Genomic DNA, 20,234 nt, shown 5'->3' with positions numbered 1-20,234 from the left:
CTAAAGAGACCCAGCTCCCTCAGCCTCTCCTCATAAGGGAGATGTTCCACTCCCTTCATCATCTTTGTGGCTCTGCGCTGGACTCCTTCAAGCAATTCCCTGTCCTTCTTGAACAGAGGGGCCCAGAACTGGACGCAATATTCCAGATGCGGCCTCACCAAGGCTGAGTAGAGGGGGAGGAGAACCTCTCTTGACCTACTAACCACTCCCTTTCTAATGCACCCCAAGATGCCATTTGCCTTCTTGGCCGCAAGAGCACACTGCTGGCTCATGGTCATCCTCCTATCCACCAGGACCCCCAGGTCCCTTTCCCCTTCGCTACTTTCCAGCAGGTCAACCCCCAACCTGTACTGCTACATGGGGTTGTTCTTCCCCAGATGCAAGACTCTACACTTGCCCTTGTTAAATTTCATCAAGTTTCTCCCCGCCCAACTCTCCAGCCTGTCCAGGTCTCGCTGAATGGCAGCACAGCCTTCTGGTGTGTCAGCCACTCCTCCCAGTTTTGTGTCATCAGCAAACTTGCTGATGGTGCACTCAGTTCCCTCATCCAGGTCATCGATGAAAATATTAAACAGCACCGGTCCCAGCACCGACCCCTGAGGAACTCCACTAGTCACAGACCTCCAGTTAGATTCTGCGCCATTGACCACAACTCTCTGCCTTCTTCCTTTCAACCAGTTCTCGATCCACCTCACTACTTGATCGTCAAGCCCACACTTCTTTAGCTTATCTATGAGGATGCTGTGGGAGACAGTATCAAATGCCTTACTGAAATCGAGAAAAACTACATCTACCGCTCTACCATCATCCCTCCACCTAGTCACTTCCTCATAGAAGCCTATAAGGTTGGTCATACATGACTTCCCCCTCATAAAACCATCTTGGCTGTTCTTAATGACCCCCTCATCCTTGATATGCCTAGTGATGGAGTCAAGAATAAGTTGTTCCATCACCTTTCCAGGGATGGAGGTAAGGCTGACCGCTCTATAATTACCCGGGTCCTCCTTCTTGCCCTTCTTATAGATTGGTGTGTCCTTTGCCATCCGCCAATCCTCAGGCACCTCGCCCGTTTCCCACGACTCACCAAAGATGATGGAAAGTGGCCTAGCAATGACCTCTGCCAACTCCCTCAGCACCCGTGGGTGCATTCCATCCGGACCCATCGATTTACAGATGTCCAGATTGCATAGCTGATCCCTAACCCAATCCTCATCTACCAGAGCAAACTCCTCCTTTGTCCTGACTCCTTCTGGGGCTATAGAAATCCGGAGCCCTCGGGGAGAGTCTGCAGGAGTAAAGACAGAGGCAAAGAAGGCATTCAGCACCTCTGCCTTCTTTATATCCTCTGTCTCCAGGGCACCCACTTCGTTCAGCAGTGGGCCTATATTGCCTCTTGTGTTAGTTTTATTTGCTATGTATTTGAAGAAGCCCTTTCTATTGTCTTTAACCCGACTAGCAACATTGAGTTCCAAGGAGGCCTTAGCTGTCCTAATTGCCTCCCTACATCCTCTAACAACTGTCCTATATTCCTCCCAAGCGGCAGAAGTTAGGATTCTGCTTAGGCTGGGGCTTCAAAGAGCCACAAAGCCTACACGTCCCGAAACACTGGTTCTGTAAAAGGCATGAAAACAATAGTGCGCCACTGCAGCAACACTGCTCCTTACATAGCTTGCCCATGAGGAACAGCCACGGTGGTGGCGAAGTGAGCTTCACTATTATGCTGTCCTCAAGTGTAGGGTTAGTGTTAGGCTTAGGGTTCAGAGAGCTGCAAAGCCAACAGCTTCAGAGGCATTGACGCTGCAAAATGCATACCAAGAAGAATATCCCACTGCAACAACACTGCTCTTTACACGTCTTTCTCATCTGGAATACACATGATGCTGAAGCCTCAGTATTGTGTTATAGTCAAGTTTAGGGTTACGGTTAGGGTTAGGGTTAGGGTTAGGGTTCATAGAGACACAAGGCCTACAGGTCCGGAAACACTGTGGCTGTCAAACACATGCCAAGACAAGTCTGGCATTGCTCCTACATTGCTCCTTACATACCTTGCTCATGTGCAATGCACATGGTGCTGGAGACGTGAGCCTCCGTTCCAGGTACCATTCAAGGCAGGCTTTTGGTTCAGAGAGCCAAAATGCCTCACAGTTCCAGAGACATTAAGGCTGCCAAAGGCATGCAAAGATGAGTACGAAACTGCATCAACCCTGCTCCTTACATACCTTCCGCATAGGAAGACACGTGGTGCTGCACACTGCAGCCTAACTAGAACTGTGTCCTAGAGCTTAGCTTTCCGCTTAGGGTTAGTGTTCAATGAGTTACAAAGCCTGAAGTTCCAGCAATACTTGCTCTGGAAAAGTCATTCCAGGGGGAGCAGAGGAAGTCATTAACATTGGCCGCTTCAAAACTTTCTCATCTGGAATAGCGACTGTGCTTGAGCATAGAGCCTCAATACGACGCTGACATAAAGATGAGGGTTAGATATAGACTTCAGAGAGGCACAAAGCCCACAGCTTCAGAGACATTGTGGCTGCCAAAGGCATGCCAAGGCCAGAATGCCTCTGAATCAACCCTCCTCCTACTATGCCATACGCATAGGAATAGCCTTGGTGCTGGATACACAACCTAACTATTACGGTGTCACAGAGGTTGGGGTTCCGGCTAGGGTTCAGAGAGTTACAAAAGCTGAAGTTCCAGCAATACTTGGTGTGGAAAAGTCATTCCAGGGGGAACACAGGACATCATTAACATCGGTCGTTTCAAAATTTTCTCATCTGGAAAAGCCACTGTGCTAGAGCCCAGAACCTAAATATGACTTTGACATACAGATTAGGCTTAGAGTTAGGTAAAGGCTTCAGAGAAGCACAGAGCCCACAGCTTCAGAGCCATTGTGGCTGCAAAAGGCACGCCGAGTACGGCACTACATCAACATTGCTCCCTGCACGACTTTCTCAGGTAGAACACTGTACTGGAGACCACAGCATTACGATTATGGTGCCATAGAATCACAGAATCCCAAGGGTTGGAAGGGACCTCAAAAGATCATCTAGTCCAACCCCCCCACAAGAGCAGGGTAACCTACAGTACATCACACAGGAACTTGTCCAGGCGGGCCTTGAATAGCTCCAGTGTAGGAGACTCCACAACCCCCCTGGGCAACCTGTTCCAGTGCTCTGCCACTCTTACAGTAAAGAAGTTCTTCCTGATGTTAACGTGGAACTTCCTATGCTCCAGTTTACACCCATTGCCCTTGTCCTATCACTGGATATCACTGAAAAAAGCCTAGCTCCATCATCCTGACACCTACCCTTTACATATTTGTAAACATTGATGAGGTCACCCCTCAGTCTCCTCTTCTCCAAGCTAAAGAGACCCAGCTCCCTCAGCCTCTCCTCATAAGGGAGATGTTCCACTCCCTTCATCATCTTTGTGGCTCTGCGCTGGACTCCTTCAAGCAATTCCCTGTCCTTCTTGAACAGAGGGGCCCAGAACTGGACGCAATATTCCAGATGCGGCCTCACCAAGGCTGAGTAGAGGGGGAGGAGAACCTCTCTTGACCTACTAACCACTCCCTTTCTAATGCACCCCAAGATGCCATTTGCCTTCTTGGCCGCAAGAGCACACTGCTGGCTCATGGTCATCCTCCTATCCACCAGGACCCCCAGGTCCCTTTCCCCTTCGCTACTTTCCAGCAGGTCAACCCCCAACCTGTACTGCTACATGGGGTTGTTCTTCCCCAGATGCAAGACTCTACACTTGCCCTTGTTAAATTTCATCAAGTTTCTCCCCGCCCAACTCTCCAGCCTGTCCAGGTCTCGCTGAATGGCAGCACAGCCTTCTGGTGTGTCAGCCACTCCTCCCAGTTTTGTGTCATCAGCAAACTTGCTGATGGTGCACTCAGTTCCCTCATCCAGGTCATTGATGAAAATATTAAACAGCACCGGTCCCAGCACCGACCCCTGAGGAACTCCACTAGTCACAGACCTCCAGCTAGATTCTGCGCCATTGACCACAACTCTCTGCCTTCTTCCTTTCAACCAGTTCTCGATCCACCTCACTACTTGATCGTCAAGCCCACACTTCTTTAGCTTATCTATGAGGATGCTGTGGGAGACAGTATCAAATGCCTTACTGAAATCGAGAAAAACTACATCTACCGCTCTACCATCATCCCTCCACCTAGTCACTTCCTCATAGAAGGCTGTAAGGTTGGTCATACATGACTTCCCCCTCATAAAACCATCTTGGCTGCTCTTAATGACCCCCTCATCCTTGATATGCCTAGTGATGGAGTCAAGAATAAGTTGTTCCATCACCTTTCCAGGGATGGAGGTAAGGCTGACCGCTCTATAATTACCCGGGTCCTCCTTCTTGCCCTTCTTATAGATTGGTGTGTCCTTTGCCATCCGCCAATCCTCAGGCACCTCGCCCGTTTCCCACGACTTACCAAAGATGATGGAAAGTGGCCTAGCAATGACCTCTGCCAACTCCCTCAGCACCCGTGGGTGCATTCCATCCGGACCCATCGATTTACAGATGTCCAGATTGCATAGCTGATCCCTAACCCAATCCTCATCTACCAGAGCAAACTCCTCCTTTGTCCTGACTCCTTCTGGGGCTATAGAAATCCGGAGCCCTCGGGGAGAGTCTGCAGGAGTAAAGACAGAGGCAAAGAAGGCATTCAGCACCTCTGCCTTCTTTATATCCTCTGTCTCCAGGGCACCCACTTCGTTCAGCAGTGGGCCTATATTGCCTCTTGTGTTAGTTTTATTTGCTATGTATTTGAAGAAGCCCTTTCTATTGTCTTTAACCCGACTAGCAAGATTGAGTTCCAAGGAGGCCTTAGCTGTCCTAATTGCCTCCCTACATCCTCTAACAACTGTCCTATATTCCTCCCAAGCGGCAGAAGTTAGGATTCTGCTTAGGCTGGGGCTTCAAAGAGCCACAAAGCCTACACGTCCCGAAACACTGGTTCTGTAAAAGGCATGAAAACAATAGTGCGCCACTGCAGCAACACTGCTCCTTACATAGCTTGCCCATGAGGAACAGCCACGGTGGTGGCGAAGTGAGCTTCACTATTACGCTGTCCTCAAGTGTAGGCTTAGTGTTAGGCTTAGGGTTCAGAGAGCTGCAAAGCCAACAGCTTCAGAGGCATTGAGGCTGCAAAATGCATACCAAGAAGAATATCCCACTGCAACAACACTGCTCTTTACACGTCTTTCTCATCTGGAATACACATGATGCTGAAGCCTCAGTATTGTGTTATAGTCAAGTTTAGGGTTACGGTTAGGGTTAGGGTTAGGGTTAGGGTTAGGGTTCATAGAGACACAAGGCCTACAGCTCCGGAAACACTGTGGCTGCAAAACACATGCCAAGACAAGTCTGGCATTGCTCCTACATTGCTCCTTACATACCTTGCTCATGTGCAATGCACATGGTGCTGGAGACGTGAGCCTCCGTTCCAGGTACCATTCAAGGCAGGCTTTTGGTTCAGAGAGCCAAAATGCCTCACAGTTCCAGAGACATTAAGGCTGCCAAAGGCATGCAAAGATGAGTACGAAACTGCATCAACCCTGCTCCTTACATACCTTCCGCATAGGAAGACACGTGGTGCTGCACACTGCAGCCTAACTAGAACTGTGTCCTAGAGCTTAGCTTTCCGCTTAGGGTTAGTGTTCAATGAGTTACAAAGCCTGAAGTTCCAGCAATACTTGCTCTGGAAAAGTCATTCCAGGGGGAGCAGAGGAAGTCATTAACATTGGCCGCTTCAAAACTTTCTCATCTGGAATAGCGACTGTGCTTGAGCATAGAGCCTCAATACGACGCTGACATAAAGATGAGGGTTAGATATAGACTTCAGAGAGGCACAAAGCCCACAGCTTCAGAGACATTGTGGCTGCCAAAGGCATGCCAAGGCCAGAATGCCACTGAATCAACCCTCCTCCTACTATGCCATACGCATAGGAATAGCCTTGGTGCTGGATACACAACCTAACTATTACGGTGTCACAGAGGTTGGGGTTCCGGCTAGGGTTCAGAGAGTTACAAAAGCTGAAGTTCCAGCAATACTTGGTGTGGAAAAGTCATTCCAGGGGGAACACAGGACATCATTAACATCGGTCGTTTCAAAATTTTCTCATCTGGAAAAGCCACTGTGCTAGAGCCCAGAACCTAAATATGACTTTGACATACAGATTAGGCTTAGAGTTAGGTAGAGGCTTCAGAGAAGCACAGAGCCCACAGCTTCAGAGCCATTGTGGCTGCAAAAGGCACGCCGAGTACGGCACTACATCAACATTGCTCCCTGCACGACTTTCTCAGGTAGAACACTGTACTGGAGACCACAGCATTACAATTATGGTGCCATAGAATCACAGAATCACAGAACCCAAGGGTTGGAAGGGACCTCAAAAGATCATCTAGTCCAACCCCCCCACAAGAGCAGGGTAACCTACAGTACATCACACAGGAACTTGTCCAGGCGGGCCTTGAATATCTCCAGTGTAGGAGACTCCACGACCCCCCTGGGCAACCTGTTCCAGTGCTCTGTCACTCTTACAGTAAAGAAGTTCTTCCTGATGTTAACGTGGAACTTCCTATGCTCCAGTTTACACCCATTGCCCTTGTCCTATCACTGGATATCACTGAAAAAAGCCTAGCTCCATCATCCTGACACCTACCCTTTACATATTTGTAAACATTGATGAGGTCACCCCTCAGTCTCCTCTTCTCCAAGCTAAAGAGACCCAGCTCCCTCAGCCTCTCCTCATAAGGGAGATGTTCCACTCCCTTCATCATCTTTGTGGCTCTGCGCTGGACTCCTTCAAGCAATTCCCTGTCCTTCTTGAACAGAGGGGCCCAGAACTGGACGCAATATTCCAGATGCGGCCTCACCAAGGCTGAGTAGAGGGGGAGGAGAACCTCTCTTGACCTACTAACCACTCCCTTTCTAATGCACCCCAAGATGCCATTTGCCTTCTTGGCCGCAAGAGCACACTGCTGGCTCATGGTCATCCTCCTATCCACCAGGACCCCCAGGTCCCTTTCCCCTTCGCTACTTTCCAGCAGGTCAACCCCCAACCTGTACTGCTACATGGGGTTGTTCTTCCCCAGATGCAAGACTCTACACTTGCCCTTGTTAAATTTCATCAAGTTTCTCCCCGCCCAACTCTCCAGCCTGTCCAGGTCTCGCTGAATGGCAGCACAGCCTTCTGGTGTGTCAGCCACTCCTCCCAGTTTTGTGTCATCAGCAAACTTGCTGATGGTGCACTCAGTTCCCTCATCCAGGTCATTGATGAAAATATTAAACAGCACCGGTCCCAGCACCGACCCCTGAGGAACTCCACTAGTCACAGCCCTCCAGCTAGATTCTGCGCCATTGACCACAACTCTCTGCCTTCTTCCTTTCAACCAGTTCTCGATCCACCTCACTACTTGATCGTCAAGCCCACACGTCTTTAGCTTATCTATGAGGATGCTGTGGGAGACAGTATCAAATGCCTTACTGAAATCGAGAAAAACTACATCTACCGCTCTACCATCATCCCTCCACCTAGTCACTTCCTCATAGAAGGCTATAAGGTTGGTCATACATGACTTCCCCCTCATAAAACCATCTTGGCTGTTCTTAATGACCCCCTCATCCTTGATATGCCTAGTGATGGAGTCAAGAATAAGTTGTTCCATCACCTTTCCAGGGATGGAGGTAAGGCTGACCGCTCTATAATTACCCGGGTCCTCCTTCTTGCCCTTCTTATAGATTGGTGTGTCCTTTGCCATCCGCCAATCCTCAGGCACCTCGCCCGTTTCCCACGACTTACCAAAGATGATGGAAAGTGGCCTAGCAATGACCTCTGCCAACTCCCTCAGCACCCGTGGGTGCATTCCATCCGGACCCATCGATTTACAGATGTCCAGATTGCATAGCTGATCCCTAACCCAATCCTCATCTACCAGAGCAAACTCCTCCTTTGTCCTGACTCCTTCTGGGGCTATAGAAATCCGGAGCCCTCGGGGAGAGTCTGCAGGAGTAAAGACAGAGGCAAAGAAGGCATTCAGCACCTCTGCCTTCTTTATATCCTCTGTCTCCAGGGCACCCACTTCGTTCAGCAGTGGGCCTATATTGCCTCTTGTGTTAGTTTTATTTGCTATGTATTTGAAGAAGCCCTTTCTATTGTCTTTAACCCGACTAGCAACATTGAGTTCCAAGGAGGCCTTAGCTGTCCTAATTGCCTCCCTACATCCTCTAACAACTGTCCTATATTCCTCCCAAGCGGCAGAAGTTAGGATTCTGCTTAGGCTGGGGCTTCAAAGAGCCACAAAGCCTACACGTCCCGAAACACTGGTTCTGTAAAAGGCATGAAAACAATAGTGCGCCACTGCAGCAACACTGCTCCTTACATAGCTTGCCCATGAGGAACAGCCACGGTGGTGGCGAAGTGAGCTTCACTATTACGCTGTCCTCAAGTGTAGGGTTAGTGTTAGGCTTACGGTTCAGAGAGCTGCAAAGCCAACAGCTTCAGAGGCATTGAGGCTGCAAAATGCATACCAAGAAGAATATCCCACTGCAACAACACTGCTCTTTACACGTCTTTCTCATCTGGAATACACATGATGCTGAAGCCTCAGTATTGTGTTATAGTCAAGTTTAGGGTTACGGTTAGGGTTAGGGTTAGGGTTAGGGTTAGGGTTCATAGAGACACAAGGCCTACAGGTCCGGAAACACTGTGGCTGCAAAACACATGCCAAGACAAGTCTGGCATTGCTCCTACATTGCTCCTTACATACCTTGCTCATGTGCAATGCACATGGTGCTGGAGACGTGAGCCTCCGTTCCAGGTACCATTCAAGGCAGGCTTTTGGTTCAGAGAGCCAAAATGCCTCACAGTTCCAGAGACATTAAGGCTGCCAAAGGCATGCAAAGATGAGTACGAAACTGCATCAACCCTGCTCCTTACATACCTTCCGCATAGGAAGACACGTGGTGCTGCACACTGCAGCCTAACTAGAACTGTGTCCTAGAGCTTAGCTTTCCGCTTAGGGTTAGTGTTCAATGAGTTACAAAGCCTGAAGTTCCAGCAATACTTGCTCTGGAAAAGTCATTCCAGGGGGAGCAGAGGAAGTCATTAACATTGGCCGCTTCAAAACTTTCTCATCTGGAATAGCGACTGTGCTTGAGCATAGAGCCTCAATACGACGCTGACATAAAGATGAGGGTTAGATATAGACTTCAGAGAGGCACAAAGCCCACAGCTTCAGAGACATTGTGGCTGCCAAAGGCATGCCAAGGCCAGAATGCCACTGAATCAACCCTCCTCCTACTATGCCATACGCATAGGAATAGCCTTGGTGCTGGATACACAACCTAACTATTACGGTGTCACAGAGGTTGGGGTTCCGGCTAGGGTTCAGAGAGTTACAAAAGCTGAAGTTCCAGCAATACTTGGTGTGGAAAAGTCATTCCAGGGGGAACACAGGACATCATTAACATCGGTCGTTTCAAAATTTTCTCTTCTGGAAAAGCCACTGTGCTAGAGCCCAGAACCTAAATATGACTTTGACATACAGATTAGGCTTAGAGTTAGGTAGAGGCTTCAGAGAAGCACAGAGCCCACAGCTTCAAAGCCATTGTGGCTGCAAAAGGCACGCCGAGTACGGCACTACATCAACATTGCTCCCTGCACGACTTTCTCAGGTAGAACACTGTACTGGAGACCACAGCATTACGATTATGGTGCCATAGAATCACAGAATCCCAGAATCCCAAGGGTTGGAAGGGACCTCAAAAGATCATCTAGTCCAACCCCCCCACAAGAGCAGGGTAACCTACAGTACATCACACAGGAACTTGTCCAGGCGGGCCTTGAATAGCTCCAGTGTAGGAGACTCCACAACCCCCCTGGGCAACCTGTTCCAGTGCTCTGTCACTCTTACAGTAAAGAAGTTCTTCCTGATGTTAACGTGGAACTTCCTATGCTCCAGTTTACACCCATTGCCCTTGTCCTATCACTGGATATCACTGAAAAAAGCCTAGCTCCATCATCCTGACACCTACCCTTTACATATTTGTAAACATTGATGAGGTCACCCCTCAGTCTCCTCTTCTCCAAGCTAAAGAGACCCAGCTCCCTCAGCCTCTCCTCATAAGGGAGATGTTCCACTCCCTTCATCATCTTTGTGGCTCTGCGCTGGACTCCTTCAAGCAATTCCCTGTCCTTCTTGAACAGAGGGGCCCAGAACTGGACGCAATATTCCAGATGCGGCCTCACCAAGGCTGAGTAGAGGGGGAGGAGAACCTCTCTTGACCTACTAACCACTCCCTTTCTAATGCACCCCAAGATGCCATTTGCCTTCTTGGCCGCAAGAGCACACTGCTGGCTCATGGTCATCCTCCTATCCACCAGGACCCCCAGGTCCCTTTCCCCTTCGCTACTTTCCAGCAGGTCAACCCCCAACCTGTACTGCTACATGGGGTTGTTCTTCCCCAGATGCAAGACTCTACACTTGCCCTTGTTAAATTTCATCAAGTTTCTCCCCGCCCAACTCTCCAGCCTGTCCAGGTCTCGCTGAATGGCAGCACAGCCTTCTGGTGTGTCAGCCACTCCTCCCAGTTTTGTGTCATCAGCAAACTTGCTGATGGTGCACTCAGTTCCCTCATCCAGGTCATTGATGAAAATATTAAACAGCACCGGTCCCAGCACCGACCCCTGAGGAACTCCACTAGTCACAGACCTCCAGCTAGATTCTGCGCCATTGACCACAACTCTCTGCCTTCTTCCTTTCAACCAGTTCTCGATCCACCTCACTACTTGATCGTCAAGCCCACACTTCTTTAGCTTATCTATGAGGATGCTGTGGGAGACAGTATCAAATGCCTTACTGAAATCGAGAAAAACTACATCTACCGCTCTACCATCATCCCTCCACCTAGTCACTTCCTCATAGAAGGCTGTAAGGTTGGTCATACATGACTTCCCCCTCATAAAACCATCTTGGCTGCTCTTAATGACCCCCTCATCCTTGATATGCCTAGTGATGGAGTCAAGAATAAGTTGTTCCATCACCTTTCCAGGGATGGAGGTAAGGCTGACCGCTCTATAATTACCCGGGTCCTCCTTCTTGCCCTTCTTATAGATTGGTGTGTCCTTTGCCATCCGCCAATCCTCAGGCACCTCGCCCGTTTCCCACGACTCACCAAAGATGATGGAAAGTGGCCTAGCAATGACCTCTGCCAACTCCCTCAGCACCCGTGGGTGCATTCCATCCGGACCCATCGATTTACAGATGTCCAGATTGCATAGCTGATCCCTAACCCAATCCTCATCTACCAGAGCAAACTCCTCCTTTGTCCTGACTCCTTCTGGGGCTATAGAAATCCGGAGCCCTCGGGGAGAGTCTGCAGGAGTAAAGACAGAGGCAAAGAAGGCATTCAGCACCTCTGCCTTCTTTATATCCTCTGTCTCCAGGGCACCCACTTCGTTCAGCAGTGGGCCTATATTGCCTCTTGTGTTAGTTTTATTTGCTATGTATTTGAAGAAGCCCTTTCTATTGTCTTTAACCCGACTAGCAAGATTGAGTTCCAAGGAGGCCTTAGCTGTCCTAATTGCCTCCCTACATCCTCTAACAACTGTCCTATATTCCTCCCAAGCGGCAGAAGTTAGGATTCTGCTTAGGCTGGGGCTTCAAAGAGCCACAAAGCCTACACGTCCCGAAACACTGGTTCTGTAAAAGGCATGAAAACAATAGTGCGCCACTGCAGCAACACTGCTCCTTACATAGCTTGCCCATGAGGAACAGCCACGGTGGTGGCGAAGTGAGCTTCACTATTACGCTGTCCTCAAGTGTAGGCTTAGTGTTAGGCTTAGGGTTCAGAGAGCTGCAAAGCCAACAGCTTCAGAGGCATTGAGGCTGCAAAATGCATACCAAGAAGAATATCCCACTGCAACAACACTGCTCTTTACACGTCTTTCTCATCTGGAATACACATGATGCTGAAGCCTCAGTATTGTGTTATAGTCAAGTTTAGGGTTACGGTTAGGGTTAGGGTTAGGGTTAGGGTTAGGGTTCATAGAGACACAAGGCCTACAGGTCCGGAAACACTGTGGCTGCAAAACACATGCCAAGACAAGTCTGGCATTGCTCCTACATTGCTCCTTACATACCTTGCTCATGTGCAATGCACATGGTGCTGGAGACGTGAGCCTCCGTTCCAGGTACCATTCAAGGCAGGCTTTTGGTTCAGAGAGCCAAAATGCCTCACAGTTCCAGAGACATTAAGGCTGCCAAAGGCATGCAAAGATGAGTACGAAACTGCATCAACCCTGCTCCTTACATACCTTCCGCATAGGAAGACACGTGGTGCTGCACACTGCAGCCTAACTAGAACTGTGTCCTAGAGCTTAGCTTTCCGCTTAGGGTTAGTGTTCAATGAGTTACAAAGCCTAAAGTTCCAGCAATACTTGCTCTGGAAAAGTCATTCCAGGGGGAGCAGAGGAAGTCATTAACATTGGCCGCTTCAAAACTTTCTCATCTGGAATAGCGACTGTGCTTGAGCATAGAGCCTCAATACGACGCTGACATAAAGATGAGGGTTAGATATAGACTTCAGAGAGGCACAAAGCCCACAGCTTCAGAGACATTGTGGCTGCCAAAGGCATGCCAAGGCCAGAATGCCACTGAATCAACCCTCCTCCTACTATGCCATACGCATAGGAATAGCCTTGGTGCTGGATACACAACCTAACTATTACGGTGTCACAGAGGTTGGGGTTCCGGCTAGGGTTCAGAGAGTTACAAAAGCTGAAGTTCCAGCAATACTTGGTGTGGAAAAGTCATTCCAGGGGGAACACAGGACATCATTAACATCGGTCGTTTCAAAATTTTCTCATCTGGAAAAGCCACTGTGCTAGAGCCCAGAACCTAAATATGACTTTGACATACAGATTAGGCTTAGAGTTAGGTAGAGGCTTCAGAGAAGCACAGAGCCCACAGCTTCAGAGCCATTGTGGCTGCAAAAGGCACGCCGAGTACGGCACTACATCAACATTGCTCCCTGCACGACTTTCTCAGGTAGAACACTGTACTGGAGACCACAGCATTACGATTATGGTGCCATAGAATCACAGAATCACAGAACCCAAGGGTTGGAAGGGACCTCAAAAGATCATCTAGTCCAACCCCCCCACAAGAGCAGGGTAACCTACAGTACATCACACAGGAACTTGTCCAGGCGGGCCTTGAATATCTCCAGTGTAGGAGACTCCACGACCCCCCTGGGCAACCTGTTCCAGTGCTCTGTCACTCTTACAGTAAAGAAGTTCTTCCTGATGTTAACGTGGAACTTCCTATGCTCCAGTTTACACCCATTGCCCTTGTCCTATCACTGGATATCACTGAAAAAAGCCTAGCTCCATCATCCTGACACCTACCCTTTACATATTTGTAAACATTGATGAGGTCACCCCTCAGTCTCCTCTTCTCCAAGCTAAAGAGACCCAGCTCCCTCAGCCTCTCCTCATAAGGGAGATGTTCCACTCCCTTCATCATCTTTGTGGCTCTGCGCTGGACTCCTTCAAGCAATTCCCTGTCCTTCTTGAACAGAGGGGCCCAGAACTGGACGCAATATTCCAGATGCGGCCTCACCAAGGCTGAGTAGAGGGGGAGGAGAACCTCTCTTGACCTACTAACCACTCCCTTTCTAATGCACCCCAAGATGCCATTTGCCTTCTTGGCCGCAAGAGCACACTGCTGGCTCATGGTCATCCTCCTATCCACCAGGACCCCCAGGTCCCTTTCCCCTTCGCTACTTTCCAGCAGGTCAACCCCCAACCTGTACTGCTACATGGGGTTGTTCTTCCCCAGATGCAAGACTCTACACTTGCCCTTGTTAAATTTCATCAAGTTTCTCCCCGCCCAACTCTCCAGCCTGTCCAGGTCTCGCTGAATGGCAGCACAGCCTTCTGGTGTGTCAGCCACTCCTCCCAGTTTTGTGTCATCAGCAAACTTGCTGATGGTGCACTCAGTTCCCTCATCCAGGTCATTGATGAAAATATTAAACAGCACCGGTCCCAGCACCGACCCCTGAGGAACTCCACTAGTCACAGCCCTCCAGCTAGATTCTGCGCCATTGACCACAACTCTCTGCCTTCTTCCTTTCAACCAGTTCTCGATCCACCTCACTACTTGATCGTCAAGCCCACACTTCTTTAGCTTATCTATGAGGATGCTGTGGGAGACAGTATCAAATGCCTTACTGAAATCGAGAAAAACTACATCTACCGCTCTACCATCATCCCTCCACCTAGTCACTTCCTCATAGAAGGCTATAAGGTTGGTCATACATGACTTCCCCCTCATAAAACCATCTTGGCTGTTCTTAATGACCCCCTCATCCTTGATATGCCTAGTGATGGAGTCAAGAATAAGTTGTTCCATCACCTTTCCAGGGATGGAGGTAAGGCTGACCGCTCTATAATTACCCGGGTCCTCCTTCTTGCCCTTCTTATAGATTGGTGTGTCCTTTGCCATCCGCCAATCCTCAGGCACCTCGCCCGTTTCCCACGACTTACCAAAGATGATGGAAAGTGGCCTAGCAATGACCTCTGCCAACTCCCTCAGCACCCGTGGGTGCATTCCATCCGGACCCATCGATTTACAGATGTCCAGATTGCATAGCTGATCCCTAACCCAATCCTCATCTACCAGAGCAAACTCCTCCTTTGTCCTGACTCCTTCTGGGGCTATAGAAATCCGGAGCCCTCGGGGAGAGTCTGCAGGAGTAAAGACAGAGGCAAAGAAGGCATTCAGCACCTCTGCCTTCTTTATATCCTCTGTCTCCAGGGCACCCACTTCGTTCAGCAGTGGGCCTATATTGCCTCTTGTGTTAGTTTTATTTGCTATGTATTTGAAGAAGCCCTTTCTATTGTCTTTAACCCGACTAGCAACATTGAGTTCCAAGGAGGCCTTAGCTGTCCTAATTGCCTCCCTACATCCTCTAACAACTGTCCTATATTCCTCCCAAGCGGCAGAAGTTAGGATTCTGCTTAGGCTGGGGCTTCAAAGAGCCACAAAGCCTACACGTCCCGAAACACTGGTTCTGTAAAAGGCATGAAAACAATAGTGCGCCACTGCAGCAACACTGCTCCTTACATAGCTTGCCCATGAGGAACAGCCACGGTGGTGGCGAAGTGAGCTTCACTATTACGCTGTCCTCAAGTGTAGGGTTAGTGTTAGGCTTAGGGTTCAGAGAGCTGCAAAGCCAACAGCTTCAGAGGCATTGAGGCTGCAAAATGCATACCAAGAAGAATATCCCACTGCAACAACACTGCTCTTTACACGTCTTTCTCATCTGGAATACACATGATGCTGAAGCCTCAGTATTGTGTTATAGTCAAGTTTAGGGTTACGGTTAGGGTTAGGGTTAGGGTTAGGGTTAGGGTTCATAGAGACACAAGGCCTACAGGTCCGGAAACACTGTGGCTGCAAAACACATGCCAAGACAAGTCTGGCATTGCTCCTACATTGCTCCTTACATACCTTGCTCATGTGCAATGCACATGGTGCTGGAGACGTGAGCCTCCGTTCCAGGTACCATTCAAGGCAGGCTTTTGGTTCAGAGAGCCAAAATGCCTCACAGTTCCAGAGACATTAAGGCTGCCAAAGGCATGCAAAGATGAGTACGAAACTGCATCAACCCTGCTCCTTACATACCTTCCGCATAGGAAGACACGTGGTGCTGCACGCTACAGCCTAACTAGAACTGTGTCCTAGAGCTTAGCTTTCCGCTTAGGGTTAGTGTTCAATGAGTTACAAAGCCTGAAGTTCCAGCAATACTTGCTCTGGAAAAGTCATTCCAGGGGGAGCAGAGGAAGTCATTAACATTGGCCGCTTCAAAACTTTCTCATCTGGAATAGCGACTGTGCTTGAGCATAGAGCCTCAATACGACGCTGACATAAAGATGAGGGTTAGATATAGACTTCAGAGAGGCACAAAGCCCACAGCTTCAGAGACATTGTGGCTGCCAAAGGCATGCCAAGGCCAGAATGCCACTGAATCAACCCTCCTCCTACTATGCCATACGCATAGGAATAGCCTTGGTGCTGGATACACAACCTAACTATTACGGTGTCACAGAGGTTGGGGTTCCGGCTAGGGTTCAGAGAGTTACAAAAGCTGAAGTTCCAGCAATACTTGGTGTGGAAAAGTCATTCCAGGGGGAACACAGGACATCATTAACATCGGTCGTTTCAAAATTTTCTCATCTGGAAAAGCCACTGTGCTAGAGCCCAGAACCTAAATATGACTTTGACATACAGATTAGGCTTAGAGTTAGGTAGAGGCTTCAGAGAAGCACAGAGCCCACAGCTTCAGAGCCATTGTGGCTGCAAAAGGCACGCCGAGTACGGCACTACATCAACATTGCTCCCTGCACGACTTTCTCAGGTAGAACACTGTACTGGAGACCGCAGCATTACGATTATGGTGCCATAGAATCACAGAATCCCAGAATCCCAAGGGTTGGAAGGGACCTCAAAAGATCATCTAGTCCAACCCCCCCACAAGAGCAGGGTAACCTACAGTACATCACACAGGAACTTGTCCAGGCGAGCCTTGAATATCTCCAGTGTAGGAGACTCCACGACCCCCCTGGGCAACCTGTTCCAGTGCTCTGTCACTCTTACAGTAAAGAAGTTCTTCCTGATGTTAACGTGGAACTTCCTATGCTCCAGTTTACACCCATTGCCCTTGTCCTATCACTGGATATCACTGAAAAAAGCCTAGCTCCATCATCCTGACACCTACCCTTTACATATTTGTAAACATTGATGAGGTCACCCCTCAGTCTCCTCTTCTCCAAGCTAAAGAGACCCAGCTCCCTCAGCCTCTCCTCATAAGGGAGATGTTCCACTCCCTTCATCATCTTTGTGGCTCTGCGCTGGACTCCTTCAAGCAATTCCCTGTCCTTCTTGAACAGAGGGGCCCAGAACTGGACGCAATATTCCAGATGCGGCCTCACCAAGGCTGAGTAGAGGGGGAGGAGAACCTCTCTTGACCTACTAACCACTCCCTTTCTAATGCACCCCAAGATGCCATTTGCCTTCTTGGCCGCAAGAGCACACTGCTGGCTCATGGTCATCCTCCTATCCACCAGGACCCCCAGGTCCCTTTCCCCTTCGCTACTTTCCAGCAGGTCAACCCCCAACCTGTACTGCTACATGGGGTTGTTCTTCCCCAGATGCAAGACTCTACACTTGCCCTTGTTAAATTTCATCAAGTTTCTCCCCGCCCAACTCTCCAGCCTGTCCAGGTCTCGCTGAATGGCAGCACAGCCTTCTGGTGTGTCAGCCACTCCTCCCAGTTTTGTGTCATCAGCAAACTTGCTGATGGTGCACTCAGTTCCCTCATCCAGGTCATTGATGAAAATATTAAACAGCACCGGTCCCAGCACCGACCCCTGAGGAACTCCACTAGTCACAGCCCTCCAGCTAGATTCTGCGCCATTGACCACAACTCTCTGCCTTCTTCCTTTCAACCAGTTCTCGATCCACCTCACTACTTGATCGTCAAGCCCACACTTCTTTAGCTTATCTATGAGGATGCTGTGGGAGACAGTATCAAATGCCTTACTGAAATCGAGAAAAACTACATCTACCGCTCTACCATCATCCCTCCACCTAGTCACTTCCTCATAGAAGGCTATAAGGTTGGTCATACATGACTTCCCCCTCATAAAACCATCTTGGCTGTTCTTAATGACCCCCTCATCCTTGATATGCCTAGTGATGGAGTCAAGAATAAGTTGTTCCATCACCTTTCCAGGGATGGAGGTAAGGCTGACCGCTCTATAATTACCCGGGTCCTCCTTCTTGCCCTTCTTATAGATTGGTGTGTCCTTTGCCATCCGCCAATCCTCAGGCACCTCGCCCGTTTCCCACGACTTACCAAAGATGATGGAAAGTGGCCTAGCAATGACCTCTGCCAACTCCCTCAGCACCCGTGGGTGCATTCCATCCGGACCCATCGATTTACAGATGTCCAGATTGCATAGCTGATCCCTAACCCAATCCTCATCTACCAGAGCAAACTCCTCCTTTGTCCTGACTCCTTCTGGGGCTATAGAAATCCGGAGCCCTCGGGGAGAGTCTGCAGGAGTAAAGACAGAGGCAAAGAAGGCATTCAGCACCTCTGCCTTCTTTATATCCTCTGTCTCCAGGGCACCCACTTCGTTCAGCAGTGGGCCTATATTGCCTCTTGTGTTAGTTTTATTTGCTATGTATTTGAAGAAGCCCTTTCTATTGTCTTTAACCCGACTAGCAACATTGAGTTCCAAGGAGGCCTTAGCTGTCCTAATTGCCTCCCTACATCCTCTAACAACTGTCCTATATTCCTCCCAAGCGGCAGAAGTTAGGATTCTGCTTAGGCTGGGGCTTCAAAGAGCCACAAAGCCTACACGTCCCGAAACACTGGTTCTGTAAAAGGCATGAAAACAATAGTGCGCCACTGCAGCAACACTGCTCCTTACATAGCTTGCCCATGAGGAACAGCCACGGTGGTGGCGAAGTGAGCTTCACTATTACGCTGTCCTCAAGTGTAGGGTTAGTGTTAGGCTTACGGTTCAGAGAGCTGCAAAGCCAACAGCTTCAGAGGCATTGAGGCTGCAAAATGCATACCAAGAAGAATATCCCACTGCAACAACACTGCTCTTTACACGTCTTTCTCATCTGGAATACACATGATGCTGAAGCCTCAGTATTGTGTTATAGTCAAGTTTAGGGTTACGGTTAGGGTTAGGGTTAGGGTTAGGGTTAGGGTTCATAGAGACACAAGGCCTACAGGTCCGGAAACACTGTGGCTGCAAAACACATGCCAAGACAAGTCTGGCATTGCTCCTACATTGCTCCTTACATACCTTGCTCATGTGCAATGCACATGGTGCTGGAGACGTGAGCCTCCGTTCCAGGTACCATTCAAGGCAGGCTTTTGGTTCAGAGAGCCAAAATGCCTCACAGTTCCAGAGACATTAAGGCTGCCAAAGGCATGCAAAGATGAGTACGAAACTGCATCAACCCTGCTCCTTACATACCTTCCGCATAGGAAGACACGTGGTGCTGCACACTGCAGCCTAACTAGAACTGTGTCCTAGAGCTTAGCTTTCCGCTTAGGGTTAGTGTTCAATGAGTTACAAAGCCTGAAGTTCCAGCAATACTTGCTCTGGAAAAGTCATTCCAGGGGGAGCAGAGGAAGTCATTAACATTGGCCGCTTCAAAACTTTCTCATCTGGAATAGCGACTGTGCTTGAGCATAGAGCCTCAATACGACGCTGACATAAAGATGAGGGTTAGATATAGACTTCAGAGAGGCACAAAGCCCACAGCTTCAGAGACATTGTGGCTGCCAAAGGCATGCCAAGGCCAGAATGCCACTGAATCAACCCTCCTCCTACTATGCCATACGCATAGGAATAGCCTTGGTGCTGGATACACAACCTAACTATTACGGTGTCACAGAGGTTGGGGTTCCGGCTAGGGTTCAGAGAGTTACAAAAGCTGAAGTTCCAGCAATACTTGGTGTGGAAAAGTCATTCCAGGGGGAACACAGGACATCATTAACATCGGTCGTTTCAAAATTTTCTCTTCTGGAAAAGCCACTGTGCTAGAGCCCAGAACCTAAATATGACTTTGACATACAGATTAGGCTTAGAGTTAGGTAGAGGCTTCAGAGAAGCACAGAGCCCACAGCTTCAAAGCCATTGTGGCTGCAAAAGGCACGCCGAGTACGGCACTACATCAACATTGCTCCCTGCACGACTTTCTCAGGTAGAACACTGTACTGGAGACCACAGCATTACGATTATGGTGCCATAGAATCACAGAATCCCAGAATCCCAAGGGTTGGAAGGGACCTCAAAAGATCATCTAGTCCAACCCCCCCACAAGAGCAGGGTAACCTACAGTACATCACACAGGAACTTGTCCAGGCGGGCCTTGAATAGCTCCAGTGTAGGAGACTCCACAACCCCCCTGGGCAACCTGTTCCAGTGCTCTGTCACTCTTACAGTAAAGAAGTTCTTCCTGATGTTAACGTGGAACTTCCTATGCTCCAGTTTACACCCATTGCCCTTGTCCTATCACTGGATATCACTGAAAAAAGCCTAGCTCCATCATCCTGACACCTACCCTTTACATATTTGTAAACATTGATGAGGTCACCCCTCAGTCTCCTCTTCTCCAAGCTAAAG

The sequence above is a fragment of the Lathamus discolor genome, chromosome 4, assembly GCF_037157495.1.
Source record: "Lathamus discolor isolate bLatDis1 chromosome 4, bLatDis1.hap1, whole genome shotgun sequence".
Classification (NCBI taxonomy): domain Eukaryota; kingdom Metazoa; phylum Chordata; class Aves; order Psittaciformes; family Psittacidae; genus Lathamus; species Lathamus discolor.
The sequence above is the reverse complement of the archived record's forward strand: the minus strand, read 5'-3'. Positions refer to the sequence as shown.